General features: G+C 39.0%; 1 protein-coding gene across 12 annotated transcripts in view; it reads right to left on the bottom strand.

The window, feature by feature from the left end:
* The window catches only part of ADGRL2 (adhesion G protein-coupled receptor L2), a 273,598-nt gene that overhangs the window by 167,846 nt on the left and 86,725 nt on the right, over nt 1-19,027 (bottom strand). Inside the window, exon 1 of one of the 12 annotated variants that reach the window (XM_027114159.1) lies at nt 12,182-12,953. The exons of 9 other annotated variants lie outside the window; for them this stretch is intronic. The gene's annotated coding sequence lies outside the window, so the exon portion shown is untranslated. Of the gene's footprint in view, nt 1-10,666; nt 11,522-11,891; nt 11,990-12,181; nt 12,954-19,027 lie in introns of those variants that run through there. 2 more of the 12 variants (XM_027114161.1, XM_027114160.1) reach the window with 2 other exon arrangements.

Below are 19,027 nucleotides of genomic sequence, written 5' to 3'. Positions count from 1 at the left end.
AGGGAAAAAATGAACTATTATATCTCTTTTCAAGGATGGCTAAGTAGATAACCTTCCTTCTTCCTAACAAGCAAATTCTTAAGCAATGTTACTATACCAAAATGTAAAATTAAAATAAAATGATTCATTTTTAGTAGAATTTAACACAATATCCTGTCCTTAAATTTCCTGGCACAATTAAACATACTCAGGTAATGTGAAAAATTCGCTCGCTAAAGAGATCCAAATGCTCCTAAAGTCTTTCCAGCCAGATTACCTAAACACCTGCTTGCAAAATTCTCAAGTATTCCTGAGTATCTGATTAATAATTTCTTAGAAATTTAGTTGACATGGGGTTCATAAACAGAATTCAGTTTTTAATCAAGCAGTCTATCATGTCTGCATTCATTTTTTACCAAGTTAGCAGTTTCCTAACCCACTTAACAGAAGGTCCTTATTAGCAGTTTCCTTGTTTAAGTGTCACTGCACAAATCGGTCCATTTTTGCAAGTAAAAGTCACTAATCCAAGGTGATCATTTTTGTTTTTAGAGAAGAGCATATGCAACACACCTAATTTGATCTATTAATTAAATGTAGAGGAATGTAATTTACCCCTTACTGTTAAGTGACTGTTTTACATTTTACATAATCTGGAAAATTATCTAAAATATTCAGATCGCTCTTTTAACAATTATTAGGTATTAAACGAGAGGTCTGAGACCATCCTCCCAGAGCTTTAGCCAATCATTTAAAAAAATAAGAATCTCAAAATGAACCTGATTCATTATTTTCATTATCTTTCTAGCAATTTTTACTAATTAAGAAAAGGTAAATACAGAAAATAAAATGTAATCTGTAAATATATAAAATGATAAATACCTGGCATTATATTTCGCAAGAATTTGGCTAATCTCAAAATGCTTTATTTTCCTTAGAACAATTTTTCTCAAACAAGAATAAAAAATATCTTAATAAAGTATCATTTTCAAAAGGGAAATAATCAATTTATACTGCTTTGATTATTTTATCTCATATGCAAGCTCCCTCTACAGGTAATAACAAAGGTTAGCAAAAATATCTGAAACATGGAGGCAGTTGTGTGCGTAAAGATGCAGGTCACCATTGCATAAAAATGCTATTATCTAGCATTGTTCCCTCCTCCTTACCAACTATCTGATTAAAATAACTGCTCCTGAAAATCTGTGGTTCAACATTATTATTCTTGTACTTCATCTTGGTTAAGAATGCAGCTAGAGCAGAGAGGATACACGAACTTTTCAGTCACCCAAGAGCTGCTCTCACAAAGTGTATTTCAAGGAAAAGAAAACATTACCTTGCTTACACAGTACCAGCCTGCAATGGTAGACCACCCAACACAAAGCTGCCCAACCCATTTACCTGGTGCATCTTCTGACTGCAAAGTAAGCAATCAAAAGCGGCATCTTACGACTGATTTACAGTGAAAGATAAAAAATCAATTTTAAATGACCACAGAAACAACTATATTTTATTCTTATTTAGAATTCATAAACTTAAACCAGAGAGTATTTACTTTTGAAAAATAAATATATTTTCATTAATTCAATACAAAAAGGAAAAAGAAACTGAGCTGCTTTGAAAAATGTTCTTTACCGCTCCATAATATCTTTTTAATATCTTTTTCAGAATCTGTCTTAGGTTTTTGTTTACACATTTTCCTCTTTTCCCCAGGTATACAGAGATAAAGGTGTATCTTTGCCAAGGGAGGAAAAACAAAGCAAAGTTAAGAACCATTTCAAAGTCTTGCGGGCAAGGTCTGCCAAAAAATTGTTTCTGGACTATGTTTATTTCCCCTCTCCTTTAAGATTTCCCCCTTCTAATATGCATACCCCACCTTTATAGCATATAAGCAGTGACTGTAAATTTGAGGCAAGTCAGTCTGACTTACCTATAAATGAATTGACAGGCTTATAAAAAGTGATTTTTTAAACTAAGATTCTTAAATAAAATTATGAAAGATATGCTAACTTTCATACTAAAACATACAGAAATATAGAGATATCAATTATATTTCTTTTTTCCAATTAAACAAAGAAAATAAGGTTAATGGGAAAAGCAACGTATAATAAGCAGCGGTTTTAGTGAGCTTTTTACTTACAAGAAAGAAATAAAATTGTTTCACTTATACTTTTAAATATTCAGGCTGCAGACCTAGTTTAAAAACCAAAGGCAATATAAAAAGTGGCTTCCATCAAGGCTATGGGTGACAAAGCATTTGCAGCAGAAAAAACAAAGGGAGGGGACGTCCCATTATTCATCATCAATGATGTTATCAAGAGGAAGCACCTAATAGTCAAATATCTTTCACATGACAAACAGAACTTTGAAAAGGACAAAAACAGTAAAGTGTCCTTAGTAAAAGTGAAAATATCTAGCGTATCATAATTTTAGTGTAATTTTTATTTGTTGATGAATATGAAGCAAAATCATGTTTTAGAATTACGTCCATCTCTTCTGAAATGGAAAACAAGATATATAAAATGGATCAATTCTTCATTTAATACACTAAGCCTTTATCAAATTCTACGAAAATACGTGCAATCACTGGGATACAAAGGCATAAACTTACATCACCAAAATTAACATTTCCCAAACTGTCTTGGACATTAACCACAGAAAAGCCAAGAATTTTAAGATTTAATACATACATACCATTAATCCTGAGATTAATAAGAGTAAAGAACATGCTATATAAAAAATGTGTTCTGTAATTTCTTATCAATAACCACAGTAATAAACAGTAAAAAAATGGTAGGCTTTTAAAGCAGAGGAATAAAATTTCTGCAGGGAAGATACCAGTGGAATAAAGAAATAACAATTCCAAACAGAAATACTTTTCTTCAAAGTAAAGACACAGGGAAAATAGCTTTCAACATGATTTTTTCATGTAGTAAATTGCAGTTGACAACTGCTTAAGTAAATATAATCTACATAAAACAGAAATATTTTATCAACTAGAGACCTTATTGAAAATCTTGTAAACACTCACCCATTATATGAAGTGGTGTCATACTATTTTATTTTAAGAATAAATGATTAAAATTAGAGCTCACGTTATAAAGAAAACAGGGAGAATTCTCTTTTCCTCTCTCTACAGATAAACACTATTTACTATCCTCTACAAGAGAAAGCATTAGTCAAATGCAAGGTCACCTAGACCGCCCCCGACAGCCAAGAACCATTTTTGACAGTAATTGGGGTTGGATTATTATGTCATCTAAATCCAGTGCAATAATCTGTTTGAGGTATGGACTGATGTAAAAACACCTACAAAATGAGGCAAAGTGTGCACAGCACAGGAATTTCATGGTCCAAAGGCAGGAAATACCTTTGAGAACAAAACAGAGATCAAGTAAGTCATATCATTTTCAGAATCAGTTTAAAAACAGGTACCTTAATCATACATTACATTTTAAACTTGCACCTGTGCTAATTTTTAGCCAATAGCTGTTAATAAATACTGATGTATACAGAGAAACAGAATAGTCAAAAGTGTATGCTTATGTAAGTAAGTACATGTGTGTATATATTCGACCAAGAAAGGAGTTAAAAGAGTATTATCTAATAACTGAAAGAACAAAATTAAATCCTTTCTCTTTTATTAGGAATCTCACAGTGCATTCTTCTTTGCTACTACAATGGCTAAAGTTTTTGTTATTCATCTAGAGAAAGACACAGGGTTGTATCTGGTTTTGCTCTGGCAAAGTAGTATGTGTTTGAATTGATCTAAGTCTAAAGTTAACTGCCTTTTCAACTTCTCCTATCTCTCATGTCCAAGAACTAATAGTTTTATCCCTGTTTCTTTTTTCAGCTACCAGATTAAACAATTTTTTTGAAGTTACTTCACGCATCTTAAAACAGAATTAAGATCTGGTCATTATTTCAGGAAGTTAACTTCTGCTTAACCTGCCTGCTTTTTAATCTTATATTTCTATTTTTATTGAAGTATTGAATCTATCCTTTAAAAAACGTCTCCCAAAGAATCTTCAGCTTTAAGTAGGCTTCTTTTAAGCAACTCATTTCATTACTGAAGTTCAGAGATTAAGGTGTAATCCCTGTGTGTGAATTTTAATGTTTATAATGTACTCCTCACAGATTGGAAAAAATCAATGGCAAGACCAACAGGGGCCCGTTTTGCTCAGCATACGTTTTCCTGTCAGGTCGTGATTAATGCTGTGCTCTGTAGAGGGAGACATTACATCCGGGCTAAAACAGACCTAAATTTTACCCTCAGGCAAAAATCTGATTTAAACATCTCTATTTAAAGTGACATTTGTCCTCCCTTTTCAACTGGTTTCCCCAGAAATTCCAGGAAGTTGACTTCATGACCTAAAAACAGCCGGGTAGCTGTGAGAGGCAGTTGTGCCTGTTCTTGCACTTGGATAAATCTGGGTGCCGGAATGAATCCAGGTGGTAATGAAACAGGTGCCCAGCTATCTGCTCCGATGAATTCCATGCCACTTTACTACTATAAGAATTTAAGATTTAGAGTCCCGTATAATTCTACAGTCAGTAAAAATTTTGAATATGTGTTTCTTTGGCTGATTATAACCTAGCTATCCCTACTGATGGATTAGTTCCTTTTGATTCATAAAATTACATCTGATTTTTCACTACACTGATCTGAAATGTCAACTGATTACGAATTCTAGAAATCCAGAAAAGCAACTATGTCATGCAATAGCTCCCATAAAAACAAAAATGGAAAGAAAAAGAAAAAATGTTCACATAACCAAAGTCCCCAAGTAAACAAGATGTATGCATATAAAAACAGGTGCCAATATCCTTACACTGTGAAACATGGTAACTTTCGATATTATTAAGCAATTTAGACACTACACTAGCAAGTTCCTACCAACCAAGGTAATCTAATTTCTGTTGCTTTTCAAAGTAAATTGATTATTTTTCTTTTAGCCATTCTGGTAATTGAACAAATTTATACAACTGATGGGATTTTATTTACCACTGCACAATGCATAAAATCCTTTGCAAAGACAAACTGTATTACTTTATAAAACTGCATTTTTGTTGTAATTAAACAAATTGTATTTAAACTTGCTCTGTGCTTCCAAAGCAATCAATAGCATTTTGCTATAAACTGCACTTTACTTGCAGGTGTTAAGCACTTGGTTCTTTCATTCGCTCTACCCTTTTTTTTCTTTTTTAAGGTAATTTTTATTTACAAAATAAGGGAATTTTTTGGTAAGAAACAGCTTTTTAAAAACTGTTGGTAAGAATATATTGGAAAGTGTCTATAAATTATAGCCTACATTAAGTCCATCAGATAAATGATCTAAAAAAGATTTTTTAGGTATTTTTGGTTGTTTAGGACCTTTCCTTATACGACACAATGATCCACTCAAAACAATACCTAAGTATACATCAGAATAGCATTTAAGGTATTTTTATAGTTTATAACATATATTTAACAAAATCTATATATTAAATTCAAAATACCACATCGCAGTCGTGAATAAAATTCAGGAATTAGATCCTAGTTATAGTTACTCCTTTAAAAGTTATCACACCAGGTCAAGAAAAATGACATTATTTTAGGATTCTACTTCCGTAATTCCAATAATTAACTATCTCTAAATTAACCCATTTCCTTAACCTTTTTCTTAAAGCATTAAAAAATAATAATCACTACTTGACCAATCTTGAGTAGCAGAAAGATTTTAGATAACAGTTTCAATTTTTCTGATAACATCAAGTCTAATTACAGTAATCTGGGTGATTAAATACTTTTCAACCTTTCAACCTTCAATCAAGAATTATTTGAAGAGATGAATATTTGGGTGGGACTACAGACTAATTAGTGTTATGTAAGAGAGAAGTTAACCAAGCTATGACCATAATCTATTTTTAAAATAGAAATGTTTTAATCTTTCTTGAAGATAGTTACAAAACAGATATCTATTTAGGTAATGTGAACTAATATTTAAACGAATTACCTTAGTAACTGATACAACCAAAACACAAACAAGATTTTAAGTCCTTTCCAAGTCTAGCAGCTAAAGTTACTATTTTTAAATAGCAATCCTGTATGCCACTTAATTCTTCAAATTTCCAAAACTGCATTTCATTCCTAATCTATGTACAGTTAATCTGTGCAAGTGGTACGGATTCTTATTAAAATGAAAACAGATTTCTATCAGGTAGGGTTTGGCTCATACCTTAGAATAAAATACACTGTAACGCTCTCTTCATCTCATACTACACTTGACAGTAAGCTCAGTGTTACTGAATATTTATTTACAAAAGTTAGGCCAAATAAATATTTTCATAGAAAATAGAGCAATAACATTTTATCACTATGGTGTGCAGACTTCTAGTTACCTTCTGACCTTCCTAACATCTCAATCTTAGCTCATATATTCCTATATTACTTAAGACACTAAAATACTATTTTAAAAATTTTAATGAAACACAGAAAGCTCCAATAATCATCAAATAAAGTTCTAACCCCAAGTAAACCTTAGTTTTAAAGCTCTCCTCTTGATAATTTTAAGAAAGGAAACGCCCAGAAGCTTGGTGTTAACGTTTCTGCTCATTGTGAAAATTGCAGCAATAAAAACTCCAACTGCTTGTCTTAAATTAAGACTTGTAGTACCCCATGTGAGATCTGTATACTTATACTAGTTTTTATAACATTTGGAAGTTTTGTTTTCTGCTTTGACGTTAGTCCATTAATAAAGCAGAGAGTCAAAAGCCTGGAAAAAATTACATTTAGTGGAAATCTTCAAGTCAAAACCTCAAGTAATTGGTTTGTTTTACCCCACATGATTCAATATTCTGATTTCCCCAACTACCTGCTCCCAGAGCTATCTGCATTTCTAAATTTGTTTTCTGTTGCCAACACATAGTAACCCAGTGACTGAAAATGGCAGCTGAAGTGCTTCTACAACACATTAATTTTTTTCTCTAAGTAGTCCAATTTTGTCATCTAAATGTTGAAAAATCTTTTCACTGCATTTTACATCTTTAGAGATTTGCGGAATTCATGATCACCATCATATAAAATGAAGAGCAATGTTCTCAAGACAATTTTTAGATCATCACTAATAGCTCTAAAGGATAATGTGTTTTCTTTATAGCACTCTGCATTCAAAGCAGACTAGTTAACAGCAACTTAAGTGCAATAATAGCAATTACATCAATGTGGGCCTTTTTACCTCGAAAGTAGTTCTTAGACAACTGAAGAGATCAGATAAATAAACTATCATAAAATGATTTCAGGGTAATAAGATACAATTTGAATGCCACTAAAAAATCCTCATCTTAATCTGAAAAAAAGTATTATCCTATTACACTGAAGACTAAAAATGTTAGGTGATTAATGATTATTTTTCCCTCCAAAACTTTTTATTAATTTTCACTTTTAAAAGAAAAAAAAGGAGTTCTGAACATGTGTAAAAAAGAACCCTCTAATGAAGGGATATCAATTCACGTTCAAAATCAACCAACCATCAAAGGTAAAACTATAAAAAATATGCGCTTACAAATCTCCAAACCGTCCCTGAGATTCACTTTCATCTTAAAACTAGGTTTTAGGAAATCTAAAGCTAAATAAATAAAACCAATGTTTCCCCAGAAGTTGAAGATAAAAGTTCTCCCTTGACCCATCTGCTTGCCATAAAATGACCCAAATGACCCAAGTACTTGTTCTTATTTGTTTCTTCATTCATGCATATTGAGTTGTTAAAAGAAATTCAGAGAACGTATCTCTCTGCAAATGTAAAACAGCATTAGTATACTCTAGCTATATATATTAAGAAAAACCTCCTTTAAGCTGACCTCTAGAGTTTACTGTTAGGTAAAATACAAAAATTTTGAGACAAAACAATCAATATTCAAACAATTATCTCCATATGAAATTCATGAAAAATTTGAGTATCACTTAGAAATCTTTTTCAAACTTACACTGGCAACAGAAGTTGCGTTAACAAGTCCATGTTGGGTTTTTAATACTCAAAACTCTCCACTGACTTTTTTTTACCTATTAATTTAACAAGTATATTAAAAATAAAGTTTCCTAGGTATAAAAGTGTCCTCTTATTACAAGATTTCTATTGTTTTACACATTAATTAAAAGACTTTCTCAGCCATTTTACTAATATAACAAAGTGTAGGCCCTAGAAAAGTATTAAGTTAGAAGGAAAAGCTCTCTCACTCTCTCTTCCACTGAAGGGATCACAAGACAGGCAACAGTGACTATCATAAAATAAAAGGTCACTCTTTTTCTAGGAACAAACCATTTATCAATAGAAGATAATTGTCTTTCCATTTGGAAGGGCTCCACAGCAAGAGACAATGTTTTTCCCTCACATAATTACAAAACAGTAAAAGTTCAGAAACACAGCCTGAATCCACCTCCCTATTTTTACCCTTTACAATTCTCATTGCCCTTTGGGCCTCCACTTGGAAGCAAATGGAAGACAGGCTGAAGTTTTCTCAATTGAGCTGAAGCTAAGAAACCTTTGATATGCTAATGGTCCCCTTCAAACGGTAAGAATTCACACTTGCATTAATTCAAACAATTTGTGCAGAATGATGTGAAATGGCACCTCTTTTAGAGGCAAGTAACAAAAGGAGAGAATCGGAATGTCTGAAGAAACTAAACAACAGAACATTTGTTCTGCAGTATTCTATTATGCATAAATGTATTGGAGGGTGGAGGGAGGGACAACAAAAAGTTCCATAACACACCTGAACAGAAGTAGATTTTCTTAGATACTAAATTTAAGTTACAAAGTTACCTTTTACCTAGGTCAAGAGTCCCATCACAACTGGGAATGTTGCCAAAGACACCACACAAACTATTCTATTTTTCTGCTATGGAGGCAGATTGCCTCCTTAGTGCCTGTCTTTTAAGGTTTGCCCAAGATCAAACTTGATTTAGTAAGAGACATCCCAACAGGCAATCATTTACCAAACGGATGTGACTTTTCCTCATTGTGCAACTCGAGTTGAGCAAAGAGCAAACTCGGTGGGGCCCGTTCCAGACAAACACTGCCAGGGAAATGAATGGACCAACCAACGTCCGTTAAATGTACGCCTCAGGAAGAGAGAAGTACACATAGTGTAAAGAATGCAGAAGAAAATTTAAGAATTGGGGGCGGGGGCGAGGAGGAGAGTGCCTAAGAACCTGGCCTTTGTAACGGGAACCATATGGCTGGTGGCTGCGGCTCAGACGCTCCCAGGCTGCTTGGAGAAGCTGCTAAGCAGCCTGACACCTTTCAAGAAACAGGAGGAAAACATTTCTCGGGTCTGAATCTGAGACAACAGTTTGCATCAGGAAGAACGGAATGGGGGGCCAGAGAAGGGGAAAAGGATGAGGGGGGAGGAGTCCACAGAAGGTGGGGAAAGAAGACGGACACCGCAGGACTTGCCTCTCCAACTACGCTTTCAGGGGACGGAGTGAGCAGAGGATACAAAAATAAATATGAATAGAGACATACGTTCCTTAGTCGCCGCTCATTGACACTTTGGCACAAAGTAAAGCTTCCAGCGATTTCCCCTAAACCAAGCCCCGCAGTCTGGCGATAGGAACAAACTTTCCAGATCCCAAGCGAAGGACTCTCGCAGGAGTGCCTCCCCAGCGCTGCGGCGCTTTCGTCGCTTCCCTCGCCCCCGCCTCTCCACCAGAGGGTCGTGTAGCCCCAGCCAAGCAACGAGCCCACGCTCGGTTAGCGCCGGTGGCGGGGGGTGGCCTCCCCGGCCTCGCGCCACTCCCACGCCGTTTTCCCCCGTCGCACCCCACCCGGCACCCGGCTCCCACAGACCAGGCTTCCAGAGACTCGCAGCCCCAGCGCCAAGCCCAGAAGCCCACACCCCATAACTTCGCCCGCAGGCCCAGCGCGGCCCGCTGCTGCCCTCTCACTGCAGGCGCGGGAGGCACTCGGCCTCCCCAGAGCCTGCCGGGTGCCCGGCCCCGCTGCGCCGCCCCTAATCGCTGCCAGCCACAACGCTGGCCCGGCCACATCTGGCTGCGCTTTGCTGACATCCTCGCCTCTCCACGCCACCTAACCGACGAGAAGAAACCACCCGCAACAACTCATCCCATCCCCCCATCCCCCCACCCCACCCCCATTCACTTGCCCAGAACTCTCTCCCAGCGCTCGGCCTCCCCGCTCCACTCACAGCCCGGGACGGGTCTGCAGGCAGCTGAGGCGGGGGAACGGGGGCGCGCTCACCTCCCGGCCTCCGGCCCCACCGAGGGTGCGCCCCACCTTCCCCCTCCCGAGACGGGCTGTGAAAAAGCGAACGGCACCTTCTGACCCAGGCTTTCAGTAAATCAAAACATGCCGAACCCAATCCTACCCTCCCCTCTCCTCCCGGAGCCCCCTGCAACTAGACTACAGCCAAGTGAGCGTCCCTACGCTCGCAGGGCGAAGCAGCAGCAGACTGGACGGGAAGGGGAGTTCTGCGGATCGATTTCCGAGGAGGGGGAGGAAGAGGAGGGGGCGAGCAACCCGAGCCGGCGCGGGTCTCCCCCTTGGCCCGGCCGAACATAAACAAACAGCCGAGCCCCAACTCACCCGCGGCTCCCTCCACCTCCAGCATCCACCCCAGGGCGGGAGGCGCAAAGCAAACAGGTCTCCGTAGCCCGGCACAGAGGCACATTGTTCGCTCCCACGGCTCTTACCTCGGTCTGAGAGCGCGCCCCCGGGGGCAGGCCGTCTGGCGCGGGGACCGCGCGGAGAGAGGCGCAGAGGGCAGCGGCCACCCGGGCCGGCGAGGGTCCAGGCCGGCCGCGAGCGGGTCGCCGGCCGCCGAGTCCGAGCGGGAAGCAGCGCCGTGGCTCGGCGCGTCCTCCTGCTTGGCCGCCGCCGCCGCCGCCTCCTCCTCCAGCCAAGCAGCCAGCGCCGGGCGGCTCCTGGGGTTAGGTCAACATTTTCCTGCAGTTTCCCACACGCCGCTCCGCGAGAGGGGTCTTTTGCACACGCGCACGCGCCCGCAGACCGCACGCTCCCTCGGAAAGATAAGAAATTCGGGAAGCAGAGCGAAAGGAGTGGCAGAGGCAAAAAGCTCGACAGAGGTGCGCAGACTTAGGAGTCCCCTCCGAGCTGCAGACGCGGCAGGGGCGGGCAGACGCTGGCGGCGCGAGGCCAACTCAGTTCGTCAGGCGAAGCCCCTCAGCCCGCCGTCCGCGCCGGCCGGCTGGCATCCCTCGAGCCGACCCTGCGGCCTGGGGCGGGAGACTGCAGCGGCCCCTCCTCACATTTCGGGTCTCCGGGCCGAGGCTGAGCGGTGGCCGCTGCCCCAAGACTGGCTGAAGGCGAGGACTGGGGTTCGGGGAAGCGGGGAGGTGTAGGGACGAGACACGCGACGCGCAGCAACGGAGGAGAGGTGCCCCCCCCCCCCCGCAACGATCCCAAGGATTCTCCGGTAAGCTCCCAATTTCGCTCCGGTACCTCTGCGTGTGTGAGTGTGTGAGCGGAGAGAGTGTGAGGGAGAGAGAGGGAGCAAGAGGGAGCGAGGGAGAGAGACGGGGGATTGCGAAGTCCTGACACAGACTCTCCGCGAGGTCTGAACTGGAGTCACCTCCCAGCCTCCTTCTCTTCCTCCTCCTCCTCCTCCTCTTCCAACACCTCCTCCACCCCAGATCTCCACCTCCCCACCCCCGCGAGTTCGCCTAATCATATAAACATATTAACTTGTACAGCGGCAAAGACCAAACCTCTCCCTCCTGATTTTTCTAGCAAGGGGCTCAGGCAAACTCAAAAGAAGATTACAGGCAGCTAAGTACAAAACGTGGAGCAGATAATCTATAACTCACTGCCGCCCAATGGCCATTTTCCACCCCATTTGAGCAGCTGCGTCGGTGGTGCACCCGAGCAAGGGGGAGGGGAGCGAAAGGGGACACTTACGGGTTCGAGCTGTTCGGGTGGCGGTGGCCCAGCAGCCGCCCGAGAACAGGCCGGCCCCGGCTCCGCCGGCGGGGCGGCCGCAGGGCTGTCCGGGCGGCGGCGGCGGCGGCGGCGGCGAGGGACGCGCGCGCACGGCAGCTGAACGCGCCTCGGAGGCGGCCTGCGGTGGCTAGCGCCCCTCCTCTCCCTCCCCATCGGCTCGCCCCCCCGGGTCTCGGGGCTCCGCATCCAGACCCCAGCGTCAACACACCCATTCCATCCCGAGCCCCACCTCCCCAAACTCCACTCACTGCGCGCTCGGTCCTCCGCGCGCTCCGGCGGCGCGCGCTGTCCATCCTGTCCACACACACGCACTTTAAAAACATTTATTTTATTTCTGGAACGGGGTGAAAGGTATTTGGGAGAGAGCGGCGCTCCGGTCTCCGAGGCGGGGGGCAGGGGGCTGGCCCGGAACTCGGGGTCTCCTCCCCTCTCCCCTCCAGGCTCAGGAGCTCTCTCCTAGCCAGCACTTCGGAGAGGCGCTCAGGATGCGTCTTTTACCCACCCCGTCTCCAGGTTTTCTCTTTTCTCCGCGCGGCGAGCCGGAGGCCCCTAAACTTTTCGTTTCCGCGGCCCTCCTTTTGTGTGACTGCTCGGAGGAGAAAGAACGTCTGTTCGCCTCGGCTGCCTCCGTCCGGCTGGGGCGCGCGGGGGACGCTCCATGGTTAATGCGTCTTTGATACCTGAGATTTCCGGCGGGCTCGTTAATGAAAGTTACATTTTTTTTAAATTGCGATGACTTTTTCTTTGTAGTTACAGAGAGCTAGCCAAACTTTGACTTTATTGACTATATTTCACAAGAGCGTTTTGTTTGTTTTTGATTAAACCCACCAGGACAAGCAAAGGAAGGAAAGGAGACTACAAGGCTCTACTCGCAAGTGCATTCATCGTGCTGTTTAGGTCTGTTTCCCTCATTTCCTTACATTGAAACTGCTTTTGCTCTTGTCCTCTGACCACACTTCCTTGCGCCTCTCTGTTGGTAGTGTTAGCAAACAGCCAGACAGCGCCTACGATGGACCTAAACTAAAGAGAATAGACCACGTCGGAGAAAATCGTGCTTGAAAAATGTTCGAAAGCCAGTTGTGTCCTTTGCATACGAGTAAAATCAAACCTGGATTTTTTTTTTAATTACAAACTTTCTGAGCTAAAATGTATGTCTAAACCACTGTTTATACTAATGAATGAAGGCATCAATTAAAGAAGCTTGTTTGCATTGGTTTTCAAGAAAAACTGATTCTCCAAGACTTAAAATCTCTAGAAAATAGGATGAAACTAGAGCTTCTTCGCTTTCAGAAACAATATGTACTTTTTGTTGCTGTGGGTATGTTGCAGTCATCATACGTCAGAAATCATTTCAAACAACAGTGTTATTAAAATGTCAACAGCAGATTGTTCAAAAGACATGAAGACTCTAAATACCTATATTTTGTCATAAAGCCAGATATGTGTAGTACTAAGGTAAATCCAGCCATTAGTCAAGTTTTCTCTCAACTTGTAAAAAATCAAGTTAAAAGTACATATGTGCAAATAACTGAAACATGCTCTTTTGGTTGATTCATTATAATTCTCAGGTTCAAAGAAGAATCCTTGATGATCAAATTTTTTTCTACTTAATGTATTGATGTTTTAACATTCTCACCAATACAAAAGATAAGAGGAGCCACATGGGGCATTGGTGCTTTAAACTACATGAACACTTCCATTTGGAATTTCTTAGATAACATAATTCAAATATTATCGGTGCAGGATATAAACTAGTCTAGAAAAAAAAAAAACACTTATGCAGAGCTAGTGTGAAACCTTATTTCGTTTTTACATCTGTCAAAATTTATACATACGACAGATCTACCTAGGAAAACTAAATCAGGCTTCTTTAAAGTAGTTGAAAAGAAGGAAGACTTATAGCATTCTCAGACCTCAGTGGTCATTTATATCACAGTCTCCCTTGGAATTTAAAATTATTTTATTCAGTATTGTAAGCCAAGATATGTCAAACTGATAATAATTTGCATTTACCGAAAAATTTTAGCCCTTTCTTTTGTTCATCTTTGAAGATGTTTCATTCATCTAGGCATGATTCTCATGAAGTCCCAATGAGTGCATGGATCAGTTTAATGCTATTTTCTTTGGGGAGGCAGAACTTGGGCTGACGTTTTTATTTAGTAAGTTTAGTAAGTAATCAATAGAAAATTTTGCCTGAATTAAGCTGCCCATATGTTGGCTCATTTACTTGTTTATTTAACTCTCTCAGAAAGAATCTCAGGAAGAACCCACTGTCTTCATTTCTTAGGTCTGATGCACTTTGACGCTCAGGACATAATTGAGTCACTCTCCACTATGTTCCTGCAGAGACTACAAAAAAAGGAGGATGCATGGGAGGGGAAAGAAATTGTCAGAAGTGGGTTAAATCTATAGGGAGTGGGAAATGCCTCAAACAAGTTTTTAATTTTAACTCAATAGTATATGTATTTTATAGAGTTCAAAGAGTTCAACGCTTTTTTCGTAAGCATATAATAAGCTTGCTGTTTTTATAATTATATCTAAATGTATCTCTTCTCTAGGATAATGTTTTAGATATTAAAGAATTTTTCATTCTTTCCTTGCACTTTACACATAATAATGCTTCAACCTTCTTTTCATCCACAAAGAATTGAAACAGAGCTTTTAATTGCATTGATACATTCAAGATTAAGCTGTTAGCCACAAACCTGCCATTACAAAAGAACACTTAAATGACACACACACACATCCAGAAAACATAATTTGTCTGACACTTCATGACAATTCAAAACATAATTTATAACAATACAGGTGTTATGGTAGAAAAAAATGAAATGAGAAACTTAATAATGTTCACAGATGTTAGCAAGCTAAGGGGAGTTGGAATATGTTATGCATTCCCTGCAATCCAATCAATTTAACTACACAATCTGTACTATTATTTAAGTAATGGCAAAATCATTGACTTATTCATAATACTTGCTAATTGTTTTTAAAAATAAATTCTACAAAGGACAAAGGAAACACCCATTTCCATTTGTTTTATGTTAAATCAACATCTAACCACGCATGGTGATTTCATTCAAAGAAAACAGAAGGAACTCATTAGCTTATGTGGTTTGAGAGATTGATGGGCTTCAAACATTTTAACCATACATGTTTTTTCCAACTGTAGAAACTCATGTTTTTAATTTAAACATCTTTATGAAACTAAAGATTATTTTATTCAATGGATTCACATATTTCTGATACAGAAATTGTGCTAATTTTTAAAGCTATTTACCATCCAGGCATCTTCATTTAGAGGGAAGTGATGAGGTACTTGTCAAAATACAAATATGAATGCTAATAGTATGGGTACCAATTTAGCAAATCTGAAAAAGTATGAAAATGGGCGTGGTTGCAAAGTATCGCGGTTAGTATAAGCCAGTAGAACACAGTAACCTCTTCAATGCCCCACCCTGGCAAACTTGGATATAGGTAAGCCAGTTCTAAAAGGGGCCACATGGAGGTGGACTTGGGTGGGGCAGAGAGAGGATCCAGGTCTTGATGCTGGATCAGAAATTGTGTGAAGTTTGAGCTACAAGCTGTAGAGAACTACCAGTGAGAATAGATTGTATTCATTACTTTTGCCTTTGATGAGAGAGCTCTGTGAAAGTTCTAAAACAAAACAAATAAAAACATGTGAAACTGCTCTAGTTTCTAATACAGAAATAGAAATAAAATTAGCTAGATTTCATCCTAAACTTTGTGTTCCCTTTTCTTCGTTACTGTTCAGTGTTGCTTAGTGCTGAAACGTTTTCCCTACTCTAGAAAATAAATCTTTTAAAGCTCTAGAGCAGATCAAAGCAATTATGTGAATACCCAGACTTAACTAGAACTCGTTGAAAGTTCCTAGCATTGTTTTTCATTTTAGTTTTGCCATGCATGTAGGCTGAAAAGAAATCAGAACTCATTTTCCATGAGAGAATAAACATATGAAAGCATTTGGGAAAGCCAATAAGCTTTTTTTTTTTTTTTTTTTTTTGCCAATAAGCTTTTAATTCTTCTCCCAGTTCTCTCCAGGCTGAGTAAATCTTGGTCCAAGAAGGCGAAACCCTATCTAAAATGTAGAGATGCAGTCTCCAAAAATAATGATAGTTTAAACTGTATTATAAATATGATTATGGTGTGCTGTACTTAATGATATTATTTAGAAGTACCTGATCACATATATTATTAAATACCTATCAGTTTGTAATAAATACTTCTTAAAAATATGCACCGAAACAACTGGTAGCTTGACTCTTTCTGTGTGCTTAGAGTGTTTATATATGTCTAACTGTGTATAAAGGATTATACAATTTTTATACCATTATGATACTCAAAAGTAAGCGAGTTAAAAAAGTTGCCCCTCGGGTTTCCCTGGTGGCGCAGTGGTTGAGAATCCACCTGCCGATGCAGGGGACACGGGTTCGTGCCCCTGTCCGGGAAGATGCCACGGAGCGGCTGGGCCCGTGAGCCATGGCCGCTGAGCCTGCGCGTCCGGAGCCTGTGCTCCGCAACGGGAGAGGCCACACAGTGAGAGGCCTATGTACCGCAAAAAAAAAAAAAAGAAAAAAGAAAAAAAGTTGCCCCTCATAATACTGCTCCACTGAGTCTTACCCAACTCAAAGTCAGTCTTTATTGCTTTCACATAGATTATTCTCATAATTGTTGGTAATATCTGCACCTTGAGGATTTTCTACAATCGTGTCTTATAGATCTACTAGCAATGTTTCTGTCAAACCAGGAAGTGTAACTATAAGAACACACATTTTATAGAAAGCTGTCTATGACTTCTTATAATAATTATTTTTTCATCATAAATTCTCATAACCAAATGTTTTCTTACTAAAGTGTGTAGTTTAAAATTGAGCCTCCTCGTCCCTTTCCTATACATGCAAACCTCTGTCAACAATACAGGTGAGGGGCTTCCCTGGTGGCACAGTGGTTGAGAATCTGTCTGCTAATGAAGGGGACACGGGTTCGAGCCCTGGTCCGGGAAGATCCCACATGCCACGGAGCAACTAGGCCCGTGAGCCACAACTACTGAGCCGGCGTGTCTGGAACCTGTGCTCCACAACAAGAGAGGCCGCGACAGTGAGAGGCCCGCGCACCGCGATGAAGAGTGGTCCCCGCTTGCCACAACTAGAGATAGCCTGCGCACAGAAACGAAGGCCCAACACAGCAAAAATAAATTAATTAATTAATAAACTCCTATCCCCAACATCTTCTTAAAAAAAAAAGATGAAATTTCTTTAATTTTTTTTTAATTGTTAAACTAAAAGTAACCTAAAAGCACAAGTCTTTGTGAAATAGCAATTTCACGCAAGTTTAAATTGAATTTTTAGTGCCTCTGAGACTATGACTTTGATTATTCATGTCATAGTTCACTGTGGTATGGCAAAACTTGCAAAAGGCTTTTAAGAGTCAGGAAACAAATTCACAAATGCCCTCTTTGCATTTTAGAAAGTGAGTCAAAGATATAATTGTATAACACTTCTAATATTTCATATTAGAATACATTGAAGTTATCCTAATGATACAGCATAAAATGATAACTGAAATATGTGATCTTAGTATTTTTAAACACAAAATTGCTTTGGTACAGTTTTGAAAATATTTGATAATCTAAAATTGTGTAACATGAGATGTTTGACCTTGACTTTTTGATCGTATAAGCTGTTACTAACATTATTCATTTTTTTGTCCTCTAATTAATATGATGGTTATTTTTTAACTACACTTATCTTTTTTACTGTATTTTTGAAAGGCCTTTATTGGTTGTATATATTTTAATAAAAATAAATTTGAGCATGTGGAAACTAGAACAGCAATTTGCAGAGATTTTTCTTCTCAACCAAGTTCTCATCATAGTTTCTTGATAATAGAATGTTGCCATCTCTGTTTTCAAGAATAATTTAAATCTTTAAGTTTTCAACTTATTGCAACTCTTTACAATGCATTCTTAAAGTCACTATGAAATCCATCACTTAGGTCCTAGACCAAACAATGATGTAATAGGCATACGTTTTTGTGATAAGTAAAAGTGCATTAGAAAAGAATCTTTTCTTTTTCTTTTAATTAGCATCCAAATTTAGAATCATACTAAAATGTCATCGATATCTCAAAGAGGTACTGAAATGATTTGGTAATGATAAGGTTTTGTTGAGTGATATTCAATGAAGAAATTCTGGTTTAGGTTAAACAATAAAAACACATAATCTCTCCAGCTATTCTACATTAAAAAGAAGTTGCCAAACTATCACCTGGATAATACATTCTTTGAATTATTTTGGTTCAATGATGGGGATGTGCTGCACTACACCATCCACACTCTTATCCAACTATCCTGGTTACCAAAAATCACATATCTACAATATAACTAAAGAGGATTATTAGTGCATTAAAAGAGTGTTCCCCTTCATTATGGGACTGTAATTTATGACACCAATTTAATTAGTACTATGACCTTACTACCTTAATTTAATGACCCAAATTCAAACCACGTATGTGTAATTGTTCAGACAATGTAGAATACACGGCAAGAAAAACTAATTTCCTGTTTATTATCTAATGATAATTGAAACACAATAATTCATTATAATATACTCTGCTACTGCTATATATGAAGTGGCATGTCTCAAGGAAAGAGATTATGGAAATAACATGAAAAATATTTATAGTCTGTTAAAATCAGAGAAAAGTTGAATTTGTTAAAATCAGAGAAAAGAATGCTAGCTATAAAATGTAAATGTTTGAGAAATCAAAGTATGTAAACTATTTTTAAATAATATGGATCCCCAGAAGACTATCATTTATCATTTTAAAATAAACTTATGGGTAATCAAATAAGGAATCTGAAAAATATTTTTTTTAATGAATTTTGACATTTCATATAATTATTCAGTGTTTACTTGCCAGTGCCCTGTTACAAAATGATTTTAAATATGATTTATATAAATCAAAAAGAATTATGCAGATGTAGATTTGAGAAGATAATGCTGGCCTGTTGTTTATATTGAATATTTCTATACAGGAAGAGATCATGTGATGTCAAAAATAGATACTAAATT

This window comes from Aethalodelphis obliquidens, unplaced genomic scaffold (assembly GCF_003676395.1).
Source record: "Aethalodelphis obliquidens isolate GAN/ISIS:26980383/991018 unplaced genomic scaffold, ASM367639v1 scaffold13, whole genome shotgun sequence".
Taxonomy (NCBI): Eukaryota; Metazoa; Chordata; class Mammalia; order Artiodactyla; family Delphinidae; genus Aethalodelphis; species Aethalodelphis obliquidens.
The sequence above is the reverse complement of the archived record's forward strand: the minus strand, read 5'-3'. Positions and strand labels throughout refer to the sequence as shown.